Genomic DNA, 20,241 nt, shown 5'->3' on the forward strand with positions numbered 1-20,241 from the left:
CTCATCAGAAGGGAAGTACAGATTATCCAAAACCTGTGTGAAGGTTTTTTTAAAAAAGCAAACCAAACCATTTTTTGAAAGTCTTACCCCGATGAATGACTTTCTTTTGACTGAACAGGTTTGTTCCCTTCAGGACTAGTGTACAATTTACATGAATAGTATATTGGCAAAATATTATATGGCAAAAATTTTCCATTTTCCATTGTTGCAGTCAGACTTCACATAATGATGATGAGTTAATATAACCCTCAGTTAGATGATATTCCAAGTATTTGTGCACTTTTTCTTGACGGATAATCCATAAATAAACAAATAGATTCCACAAAAACAGTCTTTTACAAACATTTCATCTGTGTCCATTGACTCACATGGTCAGACATGCCAGAGAAATAGGTGTGTTTTTGTTGTGCTTTAGTACATTGGTCTGGACCAAAAAGATGAAGACTCAAGACCCAGGAAAGTGAGGGAGAATGAAATAATATCCTCAAGTTTTTTATTTGTCAGGATCAAAGCCTTTTATCTGAACTGCCCTATTCATAACTCTAAAAAGCCACAAAGTTAAATGAAAATCAGCTTTTGTGATCAGGAATCAAATTGTAATTTGTAAAATAAATGTAGCTTCACTGTGGTACCATTGGAGATCCCCTGCCATACTGCTCAACTCGAAAGTTGTACCTTTCTCCCAGTGATATTGTATAGGCAAACAGCAGTGATTCATGTTGCTATTGTACAGCTCTTCACAAGTGTGTGTGCCTGGAGGTACAGTCTGAGCACTGATAAAATACCTTCACTCTGAACCAAACAACTTTTGTATGCTGTATAGTATGAAATCAAAAGATAAAATTCTGTCTTTGGTTTCTCATACCGTTTTGTGTTAATAGGGCAGTAGGAAACAGAAACGAAAAAAGAACAGGAATCCCTTTATCTTAAAAAGTGAACCTGTAGAAGATTTTGAGTCATTTTCTTTTCTTGCTGTTTTCAGAAACAAACTTCTATACAGAGATGATCAATTTGATCAGAGCAAACAGTCTTTTGAAAAAAAAAAAAAACCTACTTTAAGCAAGATCTCCATCAGTCATTCACAGGAAGATGTAGGGGATTTTGGTTCTATTTTTTTCCAGTCTTCCAGCCTCCTACGCGTCTGGGTTATAGGTGGGGTCAAGTTGGGAAGCGTTAAAAATCAGAGACCGACAATTTTTGGTATGGTTAACGTTTATCTGAAAGTAAGAAAAGCCATTCAAAAGACTTCTTCAGTGAGTGAACTTTCCTGGTAGTTTAAGAGACCCAGGTGATTCAGGGAGTCTCAACAAAGTCTACAATTTTAAGTAATTATCTGAACTTTCAGAGTTTTAAAGGTTATTCCCGTCACAGACGTTACGATACGTTCACCATGACTGGCAACTTTAGGGAGCATGCAGTTTTGACTCAATTGACTCTTGGCTACCGTTTTGTTCATGCGCTGCTCTGTATTCTTGACAGCAAATTGATTTAGCTTGCTGCAGGAAAGAGCGTGTGTGCGTGCCTGTGTGTGTGTGTGTGTGTGTGTGTGTGTGTGTGTGTGTGAGCGCGCGAGCGAGCGAGCGTGCGGGAGAGCGCGGGAGAGGGGGAGAGAGAAATGTGCCTATGTGAAATGTACCGCGGAGCAAGGCGAGGATACTGAATGGCAACATTTAGGCATTGACTGTGACATTGTATTAACCTTTTTAATGGATGTATGTAATAAAGTGACATGTAAATGGAGCACAAGGGGAGATATGACACTATATCTGGAAAAGGATAAAACAGTCAGTGAATACTGGGCTATTATAGCAGTTTGCAAACCTTGGATAAACTCAGTCAGCGGTTGTATAATTGGTTATTCAATCCCGACCCTTGTTCACAGCTCAAAGCCAGGAACACTGAGACCTGTTGCCAATTTGAGTGAATGCAGTGACTGTACTCGGCCGGGGCCTAACACTGGAGCCAGGCCTTTTCCTGTGGGCTGGTTTCCACCATGTCTGGGACTGGCGCGGTGACAGTAGCCCTTTTGTTGTGAAAGGCTGGCTGGTACTCCCCTCCTTTGCAAAATGTCTAACAGCTACACAAATATAAGAAAATAGGAAAAGGGACTTACTGTAGCTTTTCTCTTACCGAGTTAAACGTAGGGGCTTTGAAAAGGAGGCAGAGTCCAAGCAATAAGGAAAACTGAAGCATGTTGTGAAACGTTACGGCCAGAGGAGGAAAGCGCCATGTTCTTCCGATGTATGGTACAAACCCTGGGGAAAACTGGATTCTCTTAAATCACGTGAGACGCAAACTGTACATCCAGAGCGATGTTCTCCTGCTCCCTTCCGAAATACGCGCCCCTGCACGTGCAGTTGTCTCCCAGCCCGTGCCAAGCAGCCTGGGAAAGCGCTCTCTGGAGAAGCGATTCCTGCGGGCCCGCTGCGGTGGCCACTTGCACGAGCACAGGAGCTCCTGCGTGGACCCGCTCCGTAAAAAGTTCAAAAATGTTGACGTTGTCGTCATGGGTTTGTTTGAGAACCGCTGGTATGGAGGTTGTCTCTTGTGTTATGGAGGCAGCATTGTATAAGCCAGCTGGAGATGAACAGAGAGAGTGTTACAAGTACCCCGGTTCCCTCCACCCTCATCCCTACACACACAACTTTCCAGTAAAAGCAGGGAGATATTTATGGAATGTCCTGACTCAGAGGCCAGCTGTTTCTCTTCTAGTAAAATGGTAGTTAGAAATAAATCAGAAGAAGGTTTGATTTTGGTTGATGAAATAATGAATATTCAGTAATATATATAGAAGATGAGCCTAGATGAGCTAATGGTCCCTTCTGGTTTCCAGCTTTTTGTGAATGAATCTGCAGTGCTATGAATCTAGAGTTTTCCCTCTTTTCCCTCCCTTTTTCCCCCAATTTTCTCTGGTTTTCAGTAGTGGGATCTTGCTCCTTTAACAAGCATTATAGTTTCTAAATGTACCTAGGTTACACAGTAATATTTTTGTCATGTCATCAAACTCTACCACCTCAGAGGGAAGGCAATTATTGACACAGTAGATTATGCACAATCTTTTTAAGTTACAAAATAAAATCGAGGTAATGGTTAAAAATTATATGCCTCTAGATCACAAAGAGATGGGCTTGGGGGCTAATCTCTTTGCCATTCTGATTTACTCTAGTTCAGAGAAAATAATACAGAGTGCCCGATTTAATGAAAGGCTGCAATTCAATCAAGAGGTTCTGCTGAGGTCATATAATATAAATGGTTACAGCACCTCTTGATTGAATTGCAGCCTTGATAATTCAGTACTTTGTTGTTATTTATGAGGGTAACTTTTCAAAGCAATCTGCATATCTCCCGCTAAAACCTGCTTTGAAAATTTTATACCATGATGTCATTGAAAAAGAATTTTTTTTCTTTTGGTAAGAAAAGAAAAAAAAAAACACAACAGCAAAATGAGAGGGGAAAGGAATGCATTGTTTTAGAATAGAAAATTAATCACTTGGAAATGGACTGGTTATTGTGAAGCAAATGCAGAAAGAGTATTGAACTTGTGATACATGAGAAAAACTACAGAAACTCCTGCCGAGGCTTTTAATGGAAAATACACCCCACCATCTCGTTATAAACACAGCTTTGGGAGCGAAGGGTTGTAACAGTGGAGAAAAAAAATGGCATTGTGGAAATGTGTATTTTTTTGATAATCATAGTTAATGTAGCTCGGCCTTAATTGAAGTATTGTATGAAGTAGCGGGAACACAATGTAGTAGGGACTCTCTGAATTTGGGTGTTTGGGGTGTTTATATGAAGAAGGATGTAGTACTGCATGCTGGCAAAACTAGAATGGTTTAGTCGTCAGGAGAACTCCATTGAATCCATTGAAGCCTCTCCCTACTGACGTTGAAAAATCCACTCAACATATACCTCATCTTCTTAATTCTCCCAAATATTATCTGTGTTTTACATTACAATGCAATATTGTCTGCAAGGTTAATGCATTGATGTCTCCCTTAGGTCAATGTCTCCAATTTAGTGAATTGCAGGTGTCCAACTGGAGAGTCTACACTCTTCTGCAGAAGAGTGAATGCTTGAGATGCTTCATTAATTTAATGTAGCTAAGAGACTAGTGGGCTTAAAGGATTTTGTAGTAGCCCCACAGAGAACTACCCAAACGTAATTTAAATAGGATGGAGGAAACTTTCTATTCCTTTATTTTCTCTGAGTTAGAAATGTTCAAAGTGGTAGTAGCTGCTTTTATATGTTTTAAACTTAAAAAAAGTATGTGAAATATATATGGAAACAAGTGTTTCAATTAAACTCAGATCAAGGCTTTGCAGAAGCCTAGCTTTTGTGCAGAGCGCTCTACCGATGCACACCTATGGTGCTCCTTTTTTTTCTTTAGCAAAAGGTAAACGGCAGAGGGAAGAAGGGTAAAAAGTACAACACACAGCCTACCAAGTAAACCACAAATCACAGCTGAGCTCCGCTTCTTCAACTTGTGAGTTCTTGGAAAGCAAAGCAGTTTTCCTCGGATCAATTGTTTTAGAATTAAATATAATTCACAGGATTCACCGAGAATTGAAGAATTTCTGTTGCCAAATTTAGAACCCACTAATAGGTTCCATCCAGATATAGTAGGAATTTGAAAATTTAGAGGCCAAGTTTCACAAAGATCTCGAAAAAGTTTGATTTTGGGATTGCTGCATTACTTTTCTGCATTTCACTTCTCTGGCTGAGTTAGAATGAGATCAAGATTATTTTTTTTAAATAAGAATCTGTTATTCCCATGAAGAAATTGTAGCTGATTGAGAAATGTATATTTCTACCTTTTCTGTGAAAAACAGTTATTTTATATTTTCCTTAATCTCCTGGCCATATAATAAATAATATCCTGGCTCTTCTGTTATATGTAAAGCAAAAGCTGATGGTGCCATTTTTAGCACTGTTCCATTTTCCACTGCCTACCCTGCCATCCTCGCCAGGATAGGCATAACATATTCTGTATGATGCCCTAGAGTGTGACCTTTACTTTTTCAATTAGGCTGCCTTTTCTGTATTCCTCATTCAGCTTGTGTTGAAATAACTAGAAAGATGCTCTCTTTGATGTACCAGGAATTAGATGGGACCCTCCGGCTCCATCATCTGCTATAATAGGGCTCAAGAAATACATGAGCAAATGGGAAAGTTTCCCAACAACATATGATGCTCTGTGAGAGACTTGGAAGGTTAGCCTCCATTTTACACCAAGTGTCTATTAAGGCACTTCCATTTCTTTAGCAAGGGAGCAGGAAGCTGTGTGAATTGGTGGTGTAGTCCTTAATGGCTGTGTTCATATAACCAGGAGGCTCCAAGTTTAGTTCAGTGGTTAGAACATAGGAGAGAAAGGAAGCCAGCACAGAGTAATTCTTTCTTTCTCTTCTGTTCTTCCCCGTAACCATTGTATTTTATGTGGCATTTGACCATGTCTGTCATTCATGTGGCTTATTCCCCCCTCCGTCCCCCGAGTACATTGGAAAATGCCGTTGAAGAGGGAAAGGGGGACATGGGAGGGCATGATTGTGTGGTTTTTGCCAATTGCAACTCTTAAGACTTTGCTGAAAGCTGCAGTCGTCAGTGTGGTTATGTGATACAGAAATTTATTCCATTGGCTTTCAAGGTATAGACTGCTTTCATTTATGCCATAGCATCCCCCCAGGATTAAGTCATTTGTTGCTCTGGCATTCTCTTAAAGCCTGGTCACAAAAGAGAACTTTCTGAACAATGGGCCTGTTATCCTATTCAGCCTTTTCTGATCTATTAAATTCCCTGTTACACCATTCTGCAATTACTCCACACTCCACCTTCCCAGACCCCCTGTTCTCAAGCAATCTGGGAATTTGCCCTTGTCATTTGCCTCACTCCACAGGAGCCCCACATCCCTCTGTTTCCCCACACCACTTTTGATATTGACTCTGGGTCCTTTTCTGTGCTTGGCGTACTCGCACATATTTGGTATGACTCTCCTTTGTACCTGCATACCAGAGAAACATTTAATATATGTTTATTCAAAGACTTCTCTATCTTATTCAGAGAGAAGTAGGTTTAAAAGAAAACATTTCAGTCTCAGCCCCAGTTTTATCTCAGGTTTGAAAAAGAAAAGCTGAATTGTGTGCGGTTCTTTTTCCAAACATCTCTTACTAGATAGGAAATAAATCTGTGTATAAACTGCATATTGTTGAGCACTGTGTCTGCGAAGAGAGGTAGGAACCATATATGAGAGGTCAATGTTAGTCACAAAATTAAATCACAAAAGATATGATTCCATATAACAGTTTGATAATATTATTATTCAGAGTTCATTAACATATTTTAGATGTGTCAGTGTTAAAATTGAGGTACAGTTGATAATGGACTTGGATTGATTTCTTTTTTCACAGCAGCACCAACAGTTCTGTGACTGAAGTGATTTCTGTGCAAACATTAAAATTTAGCTGAGTTTCTTAGGGACTTGAAGGTAGTTTGAATCAACGTTCAGAGTTACCCCACGAAGACAGAAGACAGAGCCAGGAATCCCAGCAGTAAAGCTGCACAGATCTGTGCACTGATCTGCTCTTTGGGTTCTTTCACAGATCTGTTATTTGGTCCAATATGCTCTTCATTTACAGATTTGGTCTTGATCTGAAGGAGCTATCACTCCCCAAAAGCACCCACTTTTACTGATCATTTTTAGGTCTTGCTGGATTGCATTCCTGAGTATAGGTCCAGCCACTTATAAGGATTTGTCTTGCTAATTCTCAGATCACGCATTGTGATCCCTGTGTCCTGTTCCTTTAGTCAGTTAGAACCTAGTCAATCCTTGAGATCATAGTCATAGAGGGAAGTTTGCGTTTGTTTTTTCTTTCGATAGGTAGATGTGGTCCCACTGAGGATTTTAAGTATAAGGCCAGAGTCTTAGGAGAGACAGGGCAGTGATTAGAACTTCAGATTCATGAAGGCCCATGTTGTTAACCTAGGTGAGATTTGCTGCTTTCTGTACCAGTCAGAGCTTTTCAGAAGATGCCTTGTTCCTTTTGTAACCATGGAAGGTGGAAATAATCAAGACGAGAACACAGATGTGAAGATCACTGGTACCAGATTTCTGGGTGATAAAGTGCAGCCTCTGCCCATTTACAGTAGAAGACAGATGTCTCTTACCACCATACCTAAGAAGTGAAGAATGGATAGGATCCTGAACTACAGATGTTGCAGAGAAAGTAGTCCCTTCCAAGTGGTTCTTTCTTCATCTGAACTTCTTCATCCTGCTTCTGTTCAGTTTAAGCCTCCTCTTCACTGATCTTACAGGACTACACAGGTGAATGCTTTGGAATTGCAAAAAAGAATTGATTTTGTTTACGAGAAAGACCTCATTTTGGTCATCCCCAAGCACTAGAGGCAAGCCTTCTCAAATAGGTAGTTTGAGAGATCTGGGAGGATGAGCACACCTAGTCCTCCCTTGTTTTTCGATGGAACAAATTAGGTCCCAGAGCCACAAGGACAAGTTTGTTGGACAAAGTAGGAGAAGGCTAACTCGGTGGTGAGGGGACTGTTTCTTGTTTTAAGGTAACTTCCCTTCATCAGAGGAAATGTTGACATTCTCTCTGTTTCTGGGGTCTGCGTTCTTTTTACCAGGGAGAATGTAGTGCCTCTTGATTGTCATCATTGTGTAAAGAGCTGGTCAGTGAATGACCTTAATTCTTGGGAAGGTATTCTGTTCCTGTCCTGCACTCACCTTCCTGGACCTTGGTGATTCATGAAGCCATCCTGAATGCAGATGATCTTTCTTGTGGAACTGGACAACTATTTGCAGAGGAAGTTTTATCATCCTGAGGTGAATAGAGGAGGTCTAAGTTTTCTAAAATAGTCTGAAAGAGTTCTGCTACAGGGTATGAGTAAGATTCCTCTCTGATAAAAAGAAATATTTTGTCCCTTTAGAGTGCTTGCAATGATTTGAAGGCATAGTTTATGCTTGAATCTGAATCCTGTTTTTTCTGATAGCAGAAGTTGATGTTACAGCTCTTTACCTCCTCTCTTTCATGTTTGCCCAGGCTGCTGCAGTTATCTATTGGATGGCTGGGGATTGGGGGAGCTCGGTGTTTGTGACCATTTTCAATAGTCAGGGAGTGGCTGCAAGTTGCCCTGACTCTCCTACTCCTTCAATGCATTGTGTAATATAAGTATGTTTTGGATTTTGACAAATGAGTCCCCTTTCTTAGTCTTGTTCTCAGTATTGTTTTCTTTGTCTCTCTTTTCTTTTCCCCTCTTTGACTTTTCTGCTTTTACTTTCTGACTTTCTTTTCCCCTTGTCTAGAACTATTATGTTAAAGAGCTACGCATAACAGACTCTCTGATTTCTCTTCACTTATTTGGGGATTACCTGTCACAACTGTTACACAGCTGAACCACCCATGTATCTCGATGTTATTCCCTAGCTCGGGAAGAAAAATGCTCGATCAAAAGGAAACCCAATGTATTTCCTCTCCCTATTTATGCCGAAAATAACAGAATCCAAAAAATCCATGAATGGAGACAAGTGAGAACAAACAGAACAAGTTGTCAAGGCAGATGGAATGCTGTACTTCGGTGGAGAAGCCTGTGTGCAAATCTTGGAAGATTATTTTAAGCAAGTCCAAAGATGACATTAGCTTTAATAATTTCTACTTAATTTGACATAATGATTCCATGCAAATATCATTTACGTCACAACTAGCAGTCTGATTTACTGTGAAACTACCTGCACTTCAGAAGCTTTGATTTATAGTGTACGTCTTCTTTTTATTATTATTATTGTTCATATCTTTCTGGCATCTGGCAATCGATGATTGAGATTTTGTTTTCACATATGTTGTGCAAGAGGAGTTCAGGATGTGTAGTTGTTTAGCATCAGGCGTATGTGCTTTAATTCTCACTTCCAGTGGTAAAACAGTCTGTCATATTTTTAAAGAGAATAGAAAGCTGAGCCTACTATGTGTTTTCTTAGTTGTTTCAGGGGGATATCCTTTTTTATTTTCAATTTTTAAAATCCTTTTAATGGTCTTATTAACATCCCAAATGAGTGTTTTGTGGTTCTTTCAATGTTATCATTAGGTTCAAATTATAATAGTACACATTTACTCTAGGAAGTACACAGACAACCTGATGACTGTAGCCCTTTCACTACACAATTATGTCAACTTACAATTTAAATAAATAGGTCCAGATGACCAAAAGATGTACATGCTCTTACCTCAATTTGATTGATAGCATATGACTCTAAACGAACCAGTTCTATGATATGTCAATATTTTGATGGGTTTTAGCATTATATTTTCAACTTTCAAGTGTATTTGTGCTTCCAGGTGACTGACTTGCTGGTTTACTGATTTTGTTTGGACATGGAATTGCCTGATTTGCCTTCATATTTACCTGGTTTGCCAGGACAGTGGCAATACAGGGTTTGCATTTGATGGAGCTTGTCTGTTATCTACAGTTTGTTAATTGAGTAACCTCAGCTAGTAAATATATGTGTACAAATGCATGTATTCATTATTAGGATCGAAAACATTTTGGCACATTTTTTCTTCTAGCGGTAACAGGTCTGAGTACATCGTTTAAATGGGTGCGGCCATTTTCATTTAAGGGAAAATTAACTTTTCTTCCATCTGCCATTGTTCTCTGAAGAGGATTATAAGACGGTCAGTGAAAGGCTAAGAAGGGTAGAGAAAAATTACGTTAACCTCAAAAGAGGGAATGTCTGAAATTTATCGCCTAACCTTGTAGTTGTCCTGCAAAAACAAATCTGGGGCAGGTGGGGCCAGGGGGGAACCTCTTCTTTCTGTCCAACTTCCACCTCCCCACAGTACTCTTACTGCCACTCCTGGCAGCGTAACTAACGGCCGTATCTGGATCTGGCCCTCCCCACCTCCGCTCCGCTGACATCATAAATTATCCAGATCTAAATGGACAACATTCATTAGCTGTGCACTTTACAGAAAGAGCCAGCTCAGGAGCTAAGCGCTCGCCCATTTTTATTAAAAGTTAAAAAGCTCCTTGCTGTCACGGAAAGGGGAGGTTGGAGGAGGTACAATGGAGGACAGTGCTGCAGAGCTAATAAATAAAAATAATAACTATTACCATTGGTTGAGTGACCCGGGGAGAAGAGCACTACCAAGCCATTTGTTGTTCCCTTTCACTTGTCAACAGCAGTGGCTTAAAAGCCTTCGCCATTGTTCAGGGCCTAATAGCACCTGTTGGGAAGATAGGAAGACAGCTGTCAAAAAAAGAAAAAAAGAGGGTGGGGGAGGAGGGGGGAAGCCGACGATTAGTTCAGTAACATGCGCCTCGGTGCAGCTGCAGCAGGACATGTCGCGGCTTCCACTCGGAAGTGGGGCTCTGCCCTCCGCGGCCCCGGCCGGCCCCGTTCTCCGCGCCGGCCCCGTTCTCCGCGCCGGCCCCGTTCTCCGCGCCGGCCCGTTCGCGAGAGCAGCGACGGGCGACCCAAAAAACCCCCAGCGCCCCGCAGCAGGCCTCGAGAGCGGAAGTTGCGGCTTTGTGACAAGAGTGCTTGTTTCACTTTCCTGTTTCCTTTTTTTTTATTGCTCTCCTGTGTTGGCAGATAAGGCTCCTCTTCCCTCTTTGCCGAGGTAAAGGTGACGTGTAAGGAAGGCCGAGAGGTAAGGAGCCCCAGGTATCACGAGCTCCGTTTGCAGCTGATCATCTGGAGGCCGGAGCAGCATACTTTTTGGTGGCGGGAAATAATGGCCGTGGCAAGGGCTGAAAGATAGCCTATTTAGAAAATTGCCTCCTCAGCTTCATCACATATAGTCCTTGCTTTTGTCATTTTGAGGAAAATGATGAGCACTTCAGGACTCTTTTTTTTTTCCCATTTTTAAAAAAGTTGCTTTGAGATTTTCAGGGAGAAATGCTGTAGTAACTGTATGTGAAGGGTTACGTTGTTGCTGTTGAATTTTGGATTTGAGAAGCGGAGTGGTTGAGCTTCAGAAGGATTTCCTTGAAATTCTAGCCAAACGCTGTAGTTCTCAATTTATGTTTTACGGTTATTTAGCTTATATACTTTTTGGCTCTCTTGGGGTTTTGTTTTAGGGTTTTTTCGAGAAAGCATTTAATTACTTAAAGAGACAGGTCGGCACTAAAGATCTTTTCTGTCAAAGGATAAAGCGTGGAATCTCCCTAGAACATCTTTAATGATGTGTCAGTACCCATAAAAAGTTAGTGTATGTATAGTCATCTCGCTGAATGCCTTTTTTTAAGCCCTCTTGCTTATTAAGGATGTGCTGAAGACGTAAAAAATTAGCAGACCAAAAACATTGCCCTCTGTTAATATTAACAAGATATTATGGCCCTTTAATTAGAAACTGGCTCTGTTGGTAGCATAATACAAAAATGTATTTCAGGGGAATATGTATTTCAGTGGAGTATCTCTGTCCAACTGAGACAGAAAAATAAAACTGAAGTGAAATTTAATGGTATTTAATTCCAGATGTCTCTGTTTTTATGTTGTTACTCTTGAAATAGTCTCTGGAAATATTAAAACATCTTTGTGGTTTCAGAATTTCAGTGAAGCTCAGGCTTGGTATAGTGCCTCCTTCTGTCAACTGACACAGGTTTTTTTTTTGCTGGGTGGACCACTCCTGAGAAAATCAATTCCTCCTTTCATTTAGAGATGCCTGGAATTAAAGAGGCATTAGGATGTTGAAGAACATAGATTAAGACAAAATTCTCTTTTTTCACGTGTAGGAGAGGTTTTTTTCATTTTACTGTTTCCCTTCTTTTCATAAGGATTCCTACTAGTGTAACTGTAACATCAGTGAAAAGAAAAAGGTTGCTGCTCAGGTGTCTGAAAGTGAGTTACTCTGATTCTTTTATTAATTTATTTTTTGTGTATCAGGAAAGTATGGGGAACACTTTTAAAATTTAACTTCTTAAAGTTAGGTTAAATAACTTGCTTTGTTCTTGTCTGTTAATTTCATTAGGGGTGAAGAACGCGGTGGTAGCGGGGACGTGGGACCATTCTAAAGATTGTGTATGCTGAAAAAGATGTTCCAGCAACAGTTGTGCCAGTGAAATGCCACTTTTGGCAGAATGTGTTCATGATCGGCTCTTTTGGCCAACTCACTGGCCTGGATCTCCAAAGGCAGTCAGAGCCTAATTTCTTTCCAGAATGAGATTTATGCTCCTGAATGCCTTTGGGAATCCAAAGCACTGAGTCCCAACAAATTTCAGTGACAAAAGATATATTGTCCTGTGCATGGCATCCAGTGCCATTCACAGTGCCTCTGTGTCCCCTTCTCTGGGGGACACGGTTGCTCTGCTGCAGAAATGGGAAAGGCAGAGGTTGAATCAATTTTCGAACTGGCCATATCCTACTATGTATTTGCAAGGACAAGGATTTAGATGGAGGATAACAGCAGTGACTACAAACTACGCTGTTCCAGTGTTTCTTCGGAATAATTAAGCTGTAGTGGTTTTGGAGGTATCCTGCAAGTAACGCAGCCCCATCTCCATACAAATCTGAGGCAACCCGCAGCAGCTCCAGGCTTGATGTGGAAGGCCAGATTCATGGAGGTGTGAGTGGAGCACGCCACTGTCCAGCTGCCCTGGCACATAAATAAGAATGCTACCCCCACAACAGTGGAACAGGTGGCAATTATCATATAGCAGCTTGCAACCCTAGATTATTATTGTTTGGAGGGTAATCAACGTACACTTAGTAGCCTTGATGGGGTCTGTTGTCACTAAGGTATGTAAGGTAATGAAGTATGTACGCTACAAGTTAGTGTGCTGGAAATAACAGAGATTGAGCTGGAATTCCCTGTTGTTCTGAGGTGAGAGAGGGGATGCAGGCTTGTTCCCTGACTCAGCGCTGTGTTTGTGAAAGAGGTGGTTTTGTCGGGTATGCAAGCCTCAGAAGGGCTTCGTGGATGTTTTATTGACGTAGACATTGTCAGTCCAGAAGAGTGTATGACAGACAGACTTTTAGAAATACCTGAATTTTTCACGTTCTGAAAGCAGAATCTGTCCCGAAGCTGTATACCAGTGAAGGGGATGCGAGCTGAGAAAATCTTGACTGTTCCCTCCGTAACCCCCAAATGAACGTAGACTCTGCTGCTGGGAGATTGAAGGACTGGGAGAACGTATTACATGGCAGGCTTGATGTGTTTGCATTGTATGTGTCGTATCTGTAGTGTGACACTGCTCCTGGAGTAGGTGACCATTTGTTGAAACAAGACAGCCTGAAAAGTACATAGCTAACGGTGCAACTGCCAGTGCATTCAGGTGATGGAAACTATAAAAATTTCAGACAATAGCCTGACTGTTCCTGAGGGTGTAGTTGAATGAGATGCTGGTTTTGGCCGCAAACCTAGCTTAAGAAGTCCCTGTGCCCTCCCCCTGTCCTGCTTAGCCATGTGTTCCTGCCTTGTGCTGTGGTTTGCTGGCTCCTCGCTTACATCCTAAGGGATAATTAGTTCAACAACTGGTAGTATAGTGTATCTGAAGACTATTCTAACCTTTTCTTCCTAATAAACGTCCATGTGGTTTTAGGTAACTTTCTTGTAAGACTGGCAGTATGCATTGGTAAGCAGTTGTAAAAATAACTGCTTGTATATTTGTAGATAGAGTAAAATCATGGTTTTAGTGGCATTCATAGATTACTGATTTTGATTTTAAAATCTTGAATAATTTCTTTATTGTGCTATGGAACCTTTTCTGGCTATGTGAATTATTTTTTTTAGCACAAGAAGCAGTACACTTGTGCCAGAAATCACAATAAAAATGTCTTATCATTCGTATAGTATATACTTCATTAATGCAACATGATGGGTATTGCAAAAGAGAGCCAGCAACTTGAAAACAACTGTTGTATTATTAAGCATACACAAAATTATGCAAGTATGTGCGACAAGAATACTATGGTAACCTGATGTCATTGTGCACCACAGGTAACTACGGTCATCTGTGGATACAGAAGTTGATTTTGTCCTCTGAAATAAAATGCTGTGGGAGCTAACATGTGGCTGGGGTGGGACTGGAGACTGCAAGAGCAGGAAGGCTGGTTATCCCTGCCAGAGAAGGGAGCTTTTTAGTAGGTTTGGAAGCCACCCATGGACATATGTAGCCCAGCTGTTTTCTGCACAGTGGTTGTGATGGAGTGGTGTAGTAAGAGTCATACTATGATGTGCTGGCCAGAGCACCATAGCTTCCTAATATCTCATTGAAACTTGAATATTTTGTTTGGCTCTGTGAGTTTGTGCCCAAAGACCAAAAAAACATATTGTGTATTAAAAAAAACCCCAAAAAAACCAACAAAGAACCCAAGAGCACACTACTTCCTGTCCAGTCAGAGAAGCCCCAGGTATTATTGTATTTAGCACCACATTTTTGCTTATCGCACCTGAGCAACTACATCCTACATTTGAACAATATTTACATTTATAGAGGTGTTTCCTAGTGTCATCTCCAAAAGTTTAAAATGCTTTTAGACTGGTGAAAAAATGCAGTACTTCCTGGAAGGCAAGAGAAGAATGTATGTCGTGTGGTCTTTGATTTCCAAATTTAAATACATTCTGTGTTGTGCCTGCTCATGATTCATAGTGTCTTGCCTAGCTGCAAGTAGTTCCCTAAAAGCATGGTTCTGTTGATGGAGAACCATATGTGTATGCAGATGCTGTATGTCTATGTAACCTGCTGATACTAACCATTTCTTCATAATAGTTGCTTTATTTTCTTTGCTATGAAAATTGTTTCTCATTTTGTATAGGTAAGGCCTTCATAATAAAAACCGGGTGCATAAAAAGAGAAATATCTTGTGTCTGTATATGTGCTTGTCTGCTCTTTTAGAGGAAGAGTGAAAATCTGCCCTTAATCTTGTTTCCTGATTTAAACCAGAAAAGGTTTGTTGTGGTGCATGAACACAGAACAGAGTGCCAGTCGGGTGGCGCAGCAATAGGTGAGGGTTGTAGAAACGGTGAGTGGGAGTGTGGCCAACAGGTGTAACGTATTTATGACCGTAGCAGAAGAAAAGGGTGAATAATGGATGGAGGGTATTTGCCAGCTCTTTCATAATATAAAGGAAGGTGCTTGCCAGAAGTGGAAGGTATATCAGCCAATGCTGAAGTTTATTCATGATCATTTGTGCCGACCAAATACTCCTTCCTCTAGGAATGACATGTGTTGGCAGGAAATGTCTGGTGGTCTGGCTAGGTATTGAGCAACTGCTGGCTTCTCTCCACTTTGCTACACTTCATGTCATCATCCTTGCTGAGGCCAAACATCTTTCTTTTACTTTGTTCTAAGGAGTCTTTCTCTTTCATCCCAGGACAAGAGCTGTTCACAGTAGTTACGGAGGAGGGAGCACTTTGGGCATCTCCTTGAGAGAGCACCCATGCTTGAACACCCAGACGCCATGCAAGTGGGAGGCTCCGGGACTCATATTGTTCCTCTAACTTGTGGTCGACTTACATCAGCCTCCTTCCCTTTTATCGTAGTTGTCTCTTCCTTATAATGTCGGAGCTTTGCTCTCCCCTTTCCTCTTCAAATATGGCTCTTCTGGCAGTGCCTCATGTGGAGAGCCCCCGTCCCGCACCTTGTTACAGCATGATGGAATTACATGCCTTTCTCTGGAAGCAGGCAGCTGCATGAGACCAAAGTTTGCTTTTAGTAAATAATCAGCAGGAGCAGAAAGAGGTAATAGGAAGAGATTTGGCAGTGAAGACCATTCTAAGCTTTTATAAGTGGATTTCCAGGACTGTGACCCTGGAGCATGGATTGAAAAGAGCTACCGGAGAGGTTAGGCCTGAAGGGAACGCTGCACTGTGGGACTGCGTTTTTGGAAGGCTGCCGAGGCAGGTTCAGGTACACGTGCATCTGCGCTGCCGCTGAAGTGAGAGTAGGATTAGGTCACTCCCAAAGGGGAGTTACAATGCCTGAAAAAATTAACACAACTTCTGGAAGTAGACTAAATTAAATAGAAGTCTAGCAGACTGTGCTAAAAATGGTGCCTCTTACTACAGCTTTGTAGCCTCGGCCACTTCCTGGAAACAAACCGCTCCTTTCTCAGTGTGAAAACTTTTAAGTCTTTTAAGCAAATAAGTCAATGAAGCTATATTTAAACATCAAATACAGAAGTAGAGAGACAGTGGCATGCTTGTTAGCATACAAAAAGTTAGATTAAAGAGCGGTTTTGTGTTAACTTACTTACATGCTTTGCTTTCCAGTACCGTCAGCGCAATTCAGCGTATGCGTATGTGTGCCCAAAATGTACAGATCGATGCACACGCGCACCCGTGCAGGCAAATCAGAGCAGTTAACGTGGGACTACTACACCACCGAGAAAGCGGTTTGATTCCGTGCGCGGAAGGCCTGCGTGAGAATTACTGGCTGCTGGCATCAGTCTCCAGGTCTCATTGTTGTAGATGAGAGAGTCAGCCTCGATGGTGCTTGGCACAGGAGGGAGGGAGGGAGGGAGGGAGGAGGGAGAGCGGCGGGGCCGGGGGGCACCGAGGAGCCAGTGTGCTGCTGCCACAATGGCTGGCACAGTCAGAGGGCCATTCACCAGTGGGTATTGCCATACGCAGTGATGCGAAGAAGCATATGCAAGCAACAGAGGCAAGGGTGAAACAAGAAAAACAAAATGCGCCGTAAATATCTCTAGAAAGAGCTAATGACTGATAAATGTGCTGAATAGAAGCAGCAGAAATAATTTTTGTGGATTAATTTGTATCTCTGTTAATTCAGTCAGTCTCCTCTTCACCAACATTTACTTAATGATTCCTCTTATGCTTTCCGTCTCGGTCTTTCTCTTTGGTGCCCTACCCGTAATCCTCTTCTGTAACAACACTTAACACTTTTCACAGTGTTTCTGGAACGAAAATGTTTCCCAAACATTAATGAATTACTGTTCACAAACAACCCGTGGACAAGTCTTTTTTTAGATGTATTCATGCTGTAGATGTATTCATACTGTGCTGTGGCTAGACTTGGAATTGTTTTACTGTGTGTGGGTAGCACCTACGCTGCAAATAGGTACTGGGGGGTCTTCTCGGCTCAAGTGGGGCTTGGAAGAAGAAGTGAGGCTAATCCCAGGTTCCTCTCAAGTATGGAATTAGGAGATGTTCTGAAGAGTCATGATAGTCAGAACAGCTGACCGCACTGTGTATAGCTTTTTGGAAATGCTAAAATAGATTATCGTGATACACAGTTGTCGTGATGCAGATCCAAAATCTGTCACGATATACTTCAGATTTGGGATGTAGCAACATTGTTCTAGTGAATCCAAGAGGAGAGGAAGTGTTGGAGTAGGGATTAGGAAGAGCAGCTCCTGTGTGCAGGCCACCTTTCCCAATTTCAAGCTGCGCATTGTATGTGCAAGCATTAAAAGTTTTACTGACTTTCTAATAAATCCAGAGAACGAGTGCATGGCAAACAAGATGCAGTGTTTATTTCTTTGCTTAATTTGAGAGCATCATCTTCCCAATGAAGTCGAAAAAAAAAAAAACTGAACAAAAGATGACTGTTTCTGTCTAATTCATGAAAGCTCTGCAGTTGTAACCTTTTAAACAGTTATTTAAGATGTGTAAATTTCAAATCTTTTTTTAATGGGGTCCATAAGTGACATAATAAATGTTTGTTTCCACGATACGGTGCATAATGTATTTCACAAGCAGTTACTGAAATGTGATAGGTTGAGTACATGAGTAGCGTGTTTTATGCAAGTACAGTATGTTAACACGGTATATAACAGAATTAAACAAGCTGTAATTTAATATAGCTCTAAAGCTCTATAAAGCTATAGGGGTGGGGAAGCTATTGTCTTTCAGAATTAAAGTTCTTTTTAAGTATTAGCAGAAGGACAATTATTTGCTGATTCTCTATCAAAATCGTGTTGAAGTGCCTCATGTAAAAATCGCAGTTCAAGTCAAGAGAGGTTTGAAACTAACTTAGTACATCTATTAAATCTGATTACATGGGGTTTTTTAAAGGCAAAGGAATCCATATAATATTATTTTAAATAGTTAGCATACAGTGTTTCAACAGGGGAAGCGCTGATTAGATCACCACAAATCTATTTTATGCCATCAGGATTGCTGAGGGGCTTATAATTGTGTTAAATTTTCATATTACTCATATTCGCACATTAATGAACAGATGCATTGTTACTATTGGGATTTTGCCATTTGGCCTTTCACATCTCTAATCATGATTTCCTACTGAGATCTTTACCATTCTCGCAGAAATTCAGTCATTGATACATGGCCGTCCATCGCATCCATTATTCTCCGCTCGTTTGTCGCAGCTCTGCCGGAATCACCGGCGGAGTCAGGTTGCAGGGATACTCGCTGGTAACACGAGTCCCGTAACACGGCTGGGGACTCCGCCGCCGAGTCTGTAAGATTTTTATTGACGAAGCCGCCCCCCCCCCCCCCCCCCCGCTAAAGTAACACGGGGCCCCGTCCCGGCGCCGCTCCCCGAGCGGCTGCCGCGGTGGCTCGGCGCGGTCCCCGCGGCTCAGCCAGCCCCGTCCGCGGCGGGGGGGGCGGCGGGGGCAGTGCCTGTGCCTGTGCCGCGGCCCGGGCGGCGGGGCCCTGGCCGCCCCGGCGAGCGGCTACTGTAGCTTTAACGCGGCAAGTTAGACAGAAGACTTCTGTTTCTCTACGAGCGCACCACGGCGAATATTTTGTCTAGCTGCAGGGGAAAAGCTTTGTCGTGGACTTTGCTGACAATAGACTTAAAAGTAAGACGGGCTGCTTTTGGTGCCTGGAGGCTCTGGAGCCTATTGTCAGCTCACAATGGATTTCTATTGCCGCATTCCTGCTTTGCAAAGGTTTGTTAGCTTTTAATGACTGACAGCCCTCTACTGCAAATACCGCGTTTGCTCTGGCCTGTTTACACGCTACTAGAGAATTTTTAGAAAAGCGCAGGGGAAGAGGGGAAAAAAAAAAAAAAAAAAAAGGCAAGCGGCGGCGTTTATTTGACCTATTCAGATATGTTTGGAAAAACGGTTTCCTTCGTGGGTGCTTAACGGGGGACGCCCAAACTTCCGAAGTAGCTGTGCAAGTGCCTAGAGCGTGGCGGCACCTCCGTATCGTCAGCCCCGGCACGGAGATGTTCGTCGCACGGCAGCTTCTCCCCTCTCTTTCGTTAGGATTCACTTGCAGTTTTAGGGTGTCTGACAGAGAACTTGCGCTCGGGCGGTCCCGGGTGCCCGAGTCGGCGGTGAGCGCAAGGAGCGACCCTGCCTGCGAGAGCCTGCCGCCCAAGGAGCGGGAAGCGCACGGTTCCATAGGAGAGAATGGGAGCGTTGCAACGTGTATAAAAATGTTAACGGGGGAAAAAAAAATAAAATCTCCAGCGCTGGAAGTGGGATCCGGCCAGTTGCTGGGCTGGCAGCGCCCTGCGAGGGGCCGGCGCGGGGCTGCGCCTCGGCAGGGGTGTCTGTCTGTCTGTCCGTCTGCCTGTCCGCCCGCCCGCGCACACCCCTGCGTGCGAGGCACGGGGGGGGGGGGGGGGTGTGTGTGGAAACCGAGAGGGCATCCGTGTGCCCGTGTCACTGTAGTTATTTATGCATTAATGTGACACTGCGCGCGGTTGCTTTAACGGGAGTTTGGGCTCGCTCAGTTCCGCGGGTGGGGCAGAGGCTGGGGGGGGCAGGCAGCGGCCGGGCGGGTGTGCGGGGGGAGCCCGGCGAGGGACTGCAGCGCTGTTTCTTCCGAGCTCCGAGTTGGGGCTTCGAGAAAGGAGGCAGAATTAGCCAAACAAGATAATGAAGGTTGCTCATAATGGTTTTTACTGTGGGGAAAATTAACCAGTTGCTAATAATTGTATGGTCTCTAGGCCAGACGGTCCCTTTGATAAGTTAACATGTACTCCCTTTATGCTCCTGGTAGGGGGTAAACAAATGCCTGAACAAATACAAATACACATAAACACAAATGTGGAGAATAGCAGTATATGTCTTAGATCCAGATAATAAGTGTGGGTATTGTTATTTAGATGGCGCATACTGGGACACTTATCTTTTAGTACACTCCATTTTCTAACTGAATGCAGTGCTAATCGTGGGATTGAAAGCTATTGTAATTGTGTACCCATCTAAATGCTGACAAGAATATACAATTACATTGTTTGGAATTGAGTTTAATGTTCTCTGAATTTTATTAGCATTTATATTTACTTATGCATTAAAATTCTACACAAAAAGAGGTCAGAATACAAGAGTTATAAATATCAGACCCATCCACA

The 20,241-nt window shown here is 42.3% G+C and overlaps 1 protein-coding gene and 1 long non-coding RNA gene across 13 annotated transcripts in view; one reads left to right on the forward strand and one right to left on the reverse strand.

Moving 5' to 3' along the window:
- Window positions 1–20,241, forward strand: part of SOX5 (SRY-box transcription factor 5) — a 648,107-nt gene that overhangs the window by 463,323 nt on the left and 164,543 nt on the right. The window lies entirely within an intron of this gene.
- LOC115352453 lies at window positions 1,557–18,501 on the reverse strand. Its single transcript, XR_003927159.1, has 3 exons — window positions 18,223–18,501; window positions 10,117–10,229; window positions 1,557–2,577 (listed from the first exon to the last, which is right to left on the reverse strand). It is a non-coding gene; the product is annotated as an uncharacterized LOC115352453 (long non-coding RNA).

Source organism: Aquila chrysaetos, chromosome 17 (assembly GCF_900496995.4).
Source record: "Aquila chrysaetos chrysaetos chromosome 17, bAquChr1.4, whole genome shotgun sequence".
Taxonomy (NCBI): Eukaryota; Metazoa; Chordata; class Aves; order Accipitriformes; family Accipitridae; genus Aquila; species Aquila chrysaetos.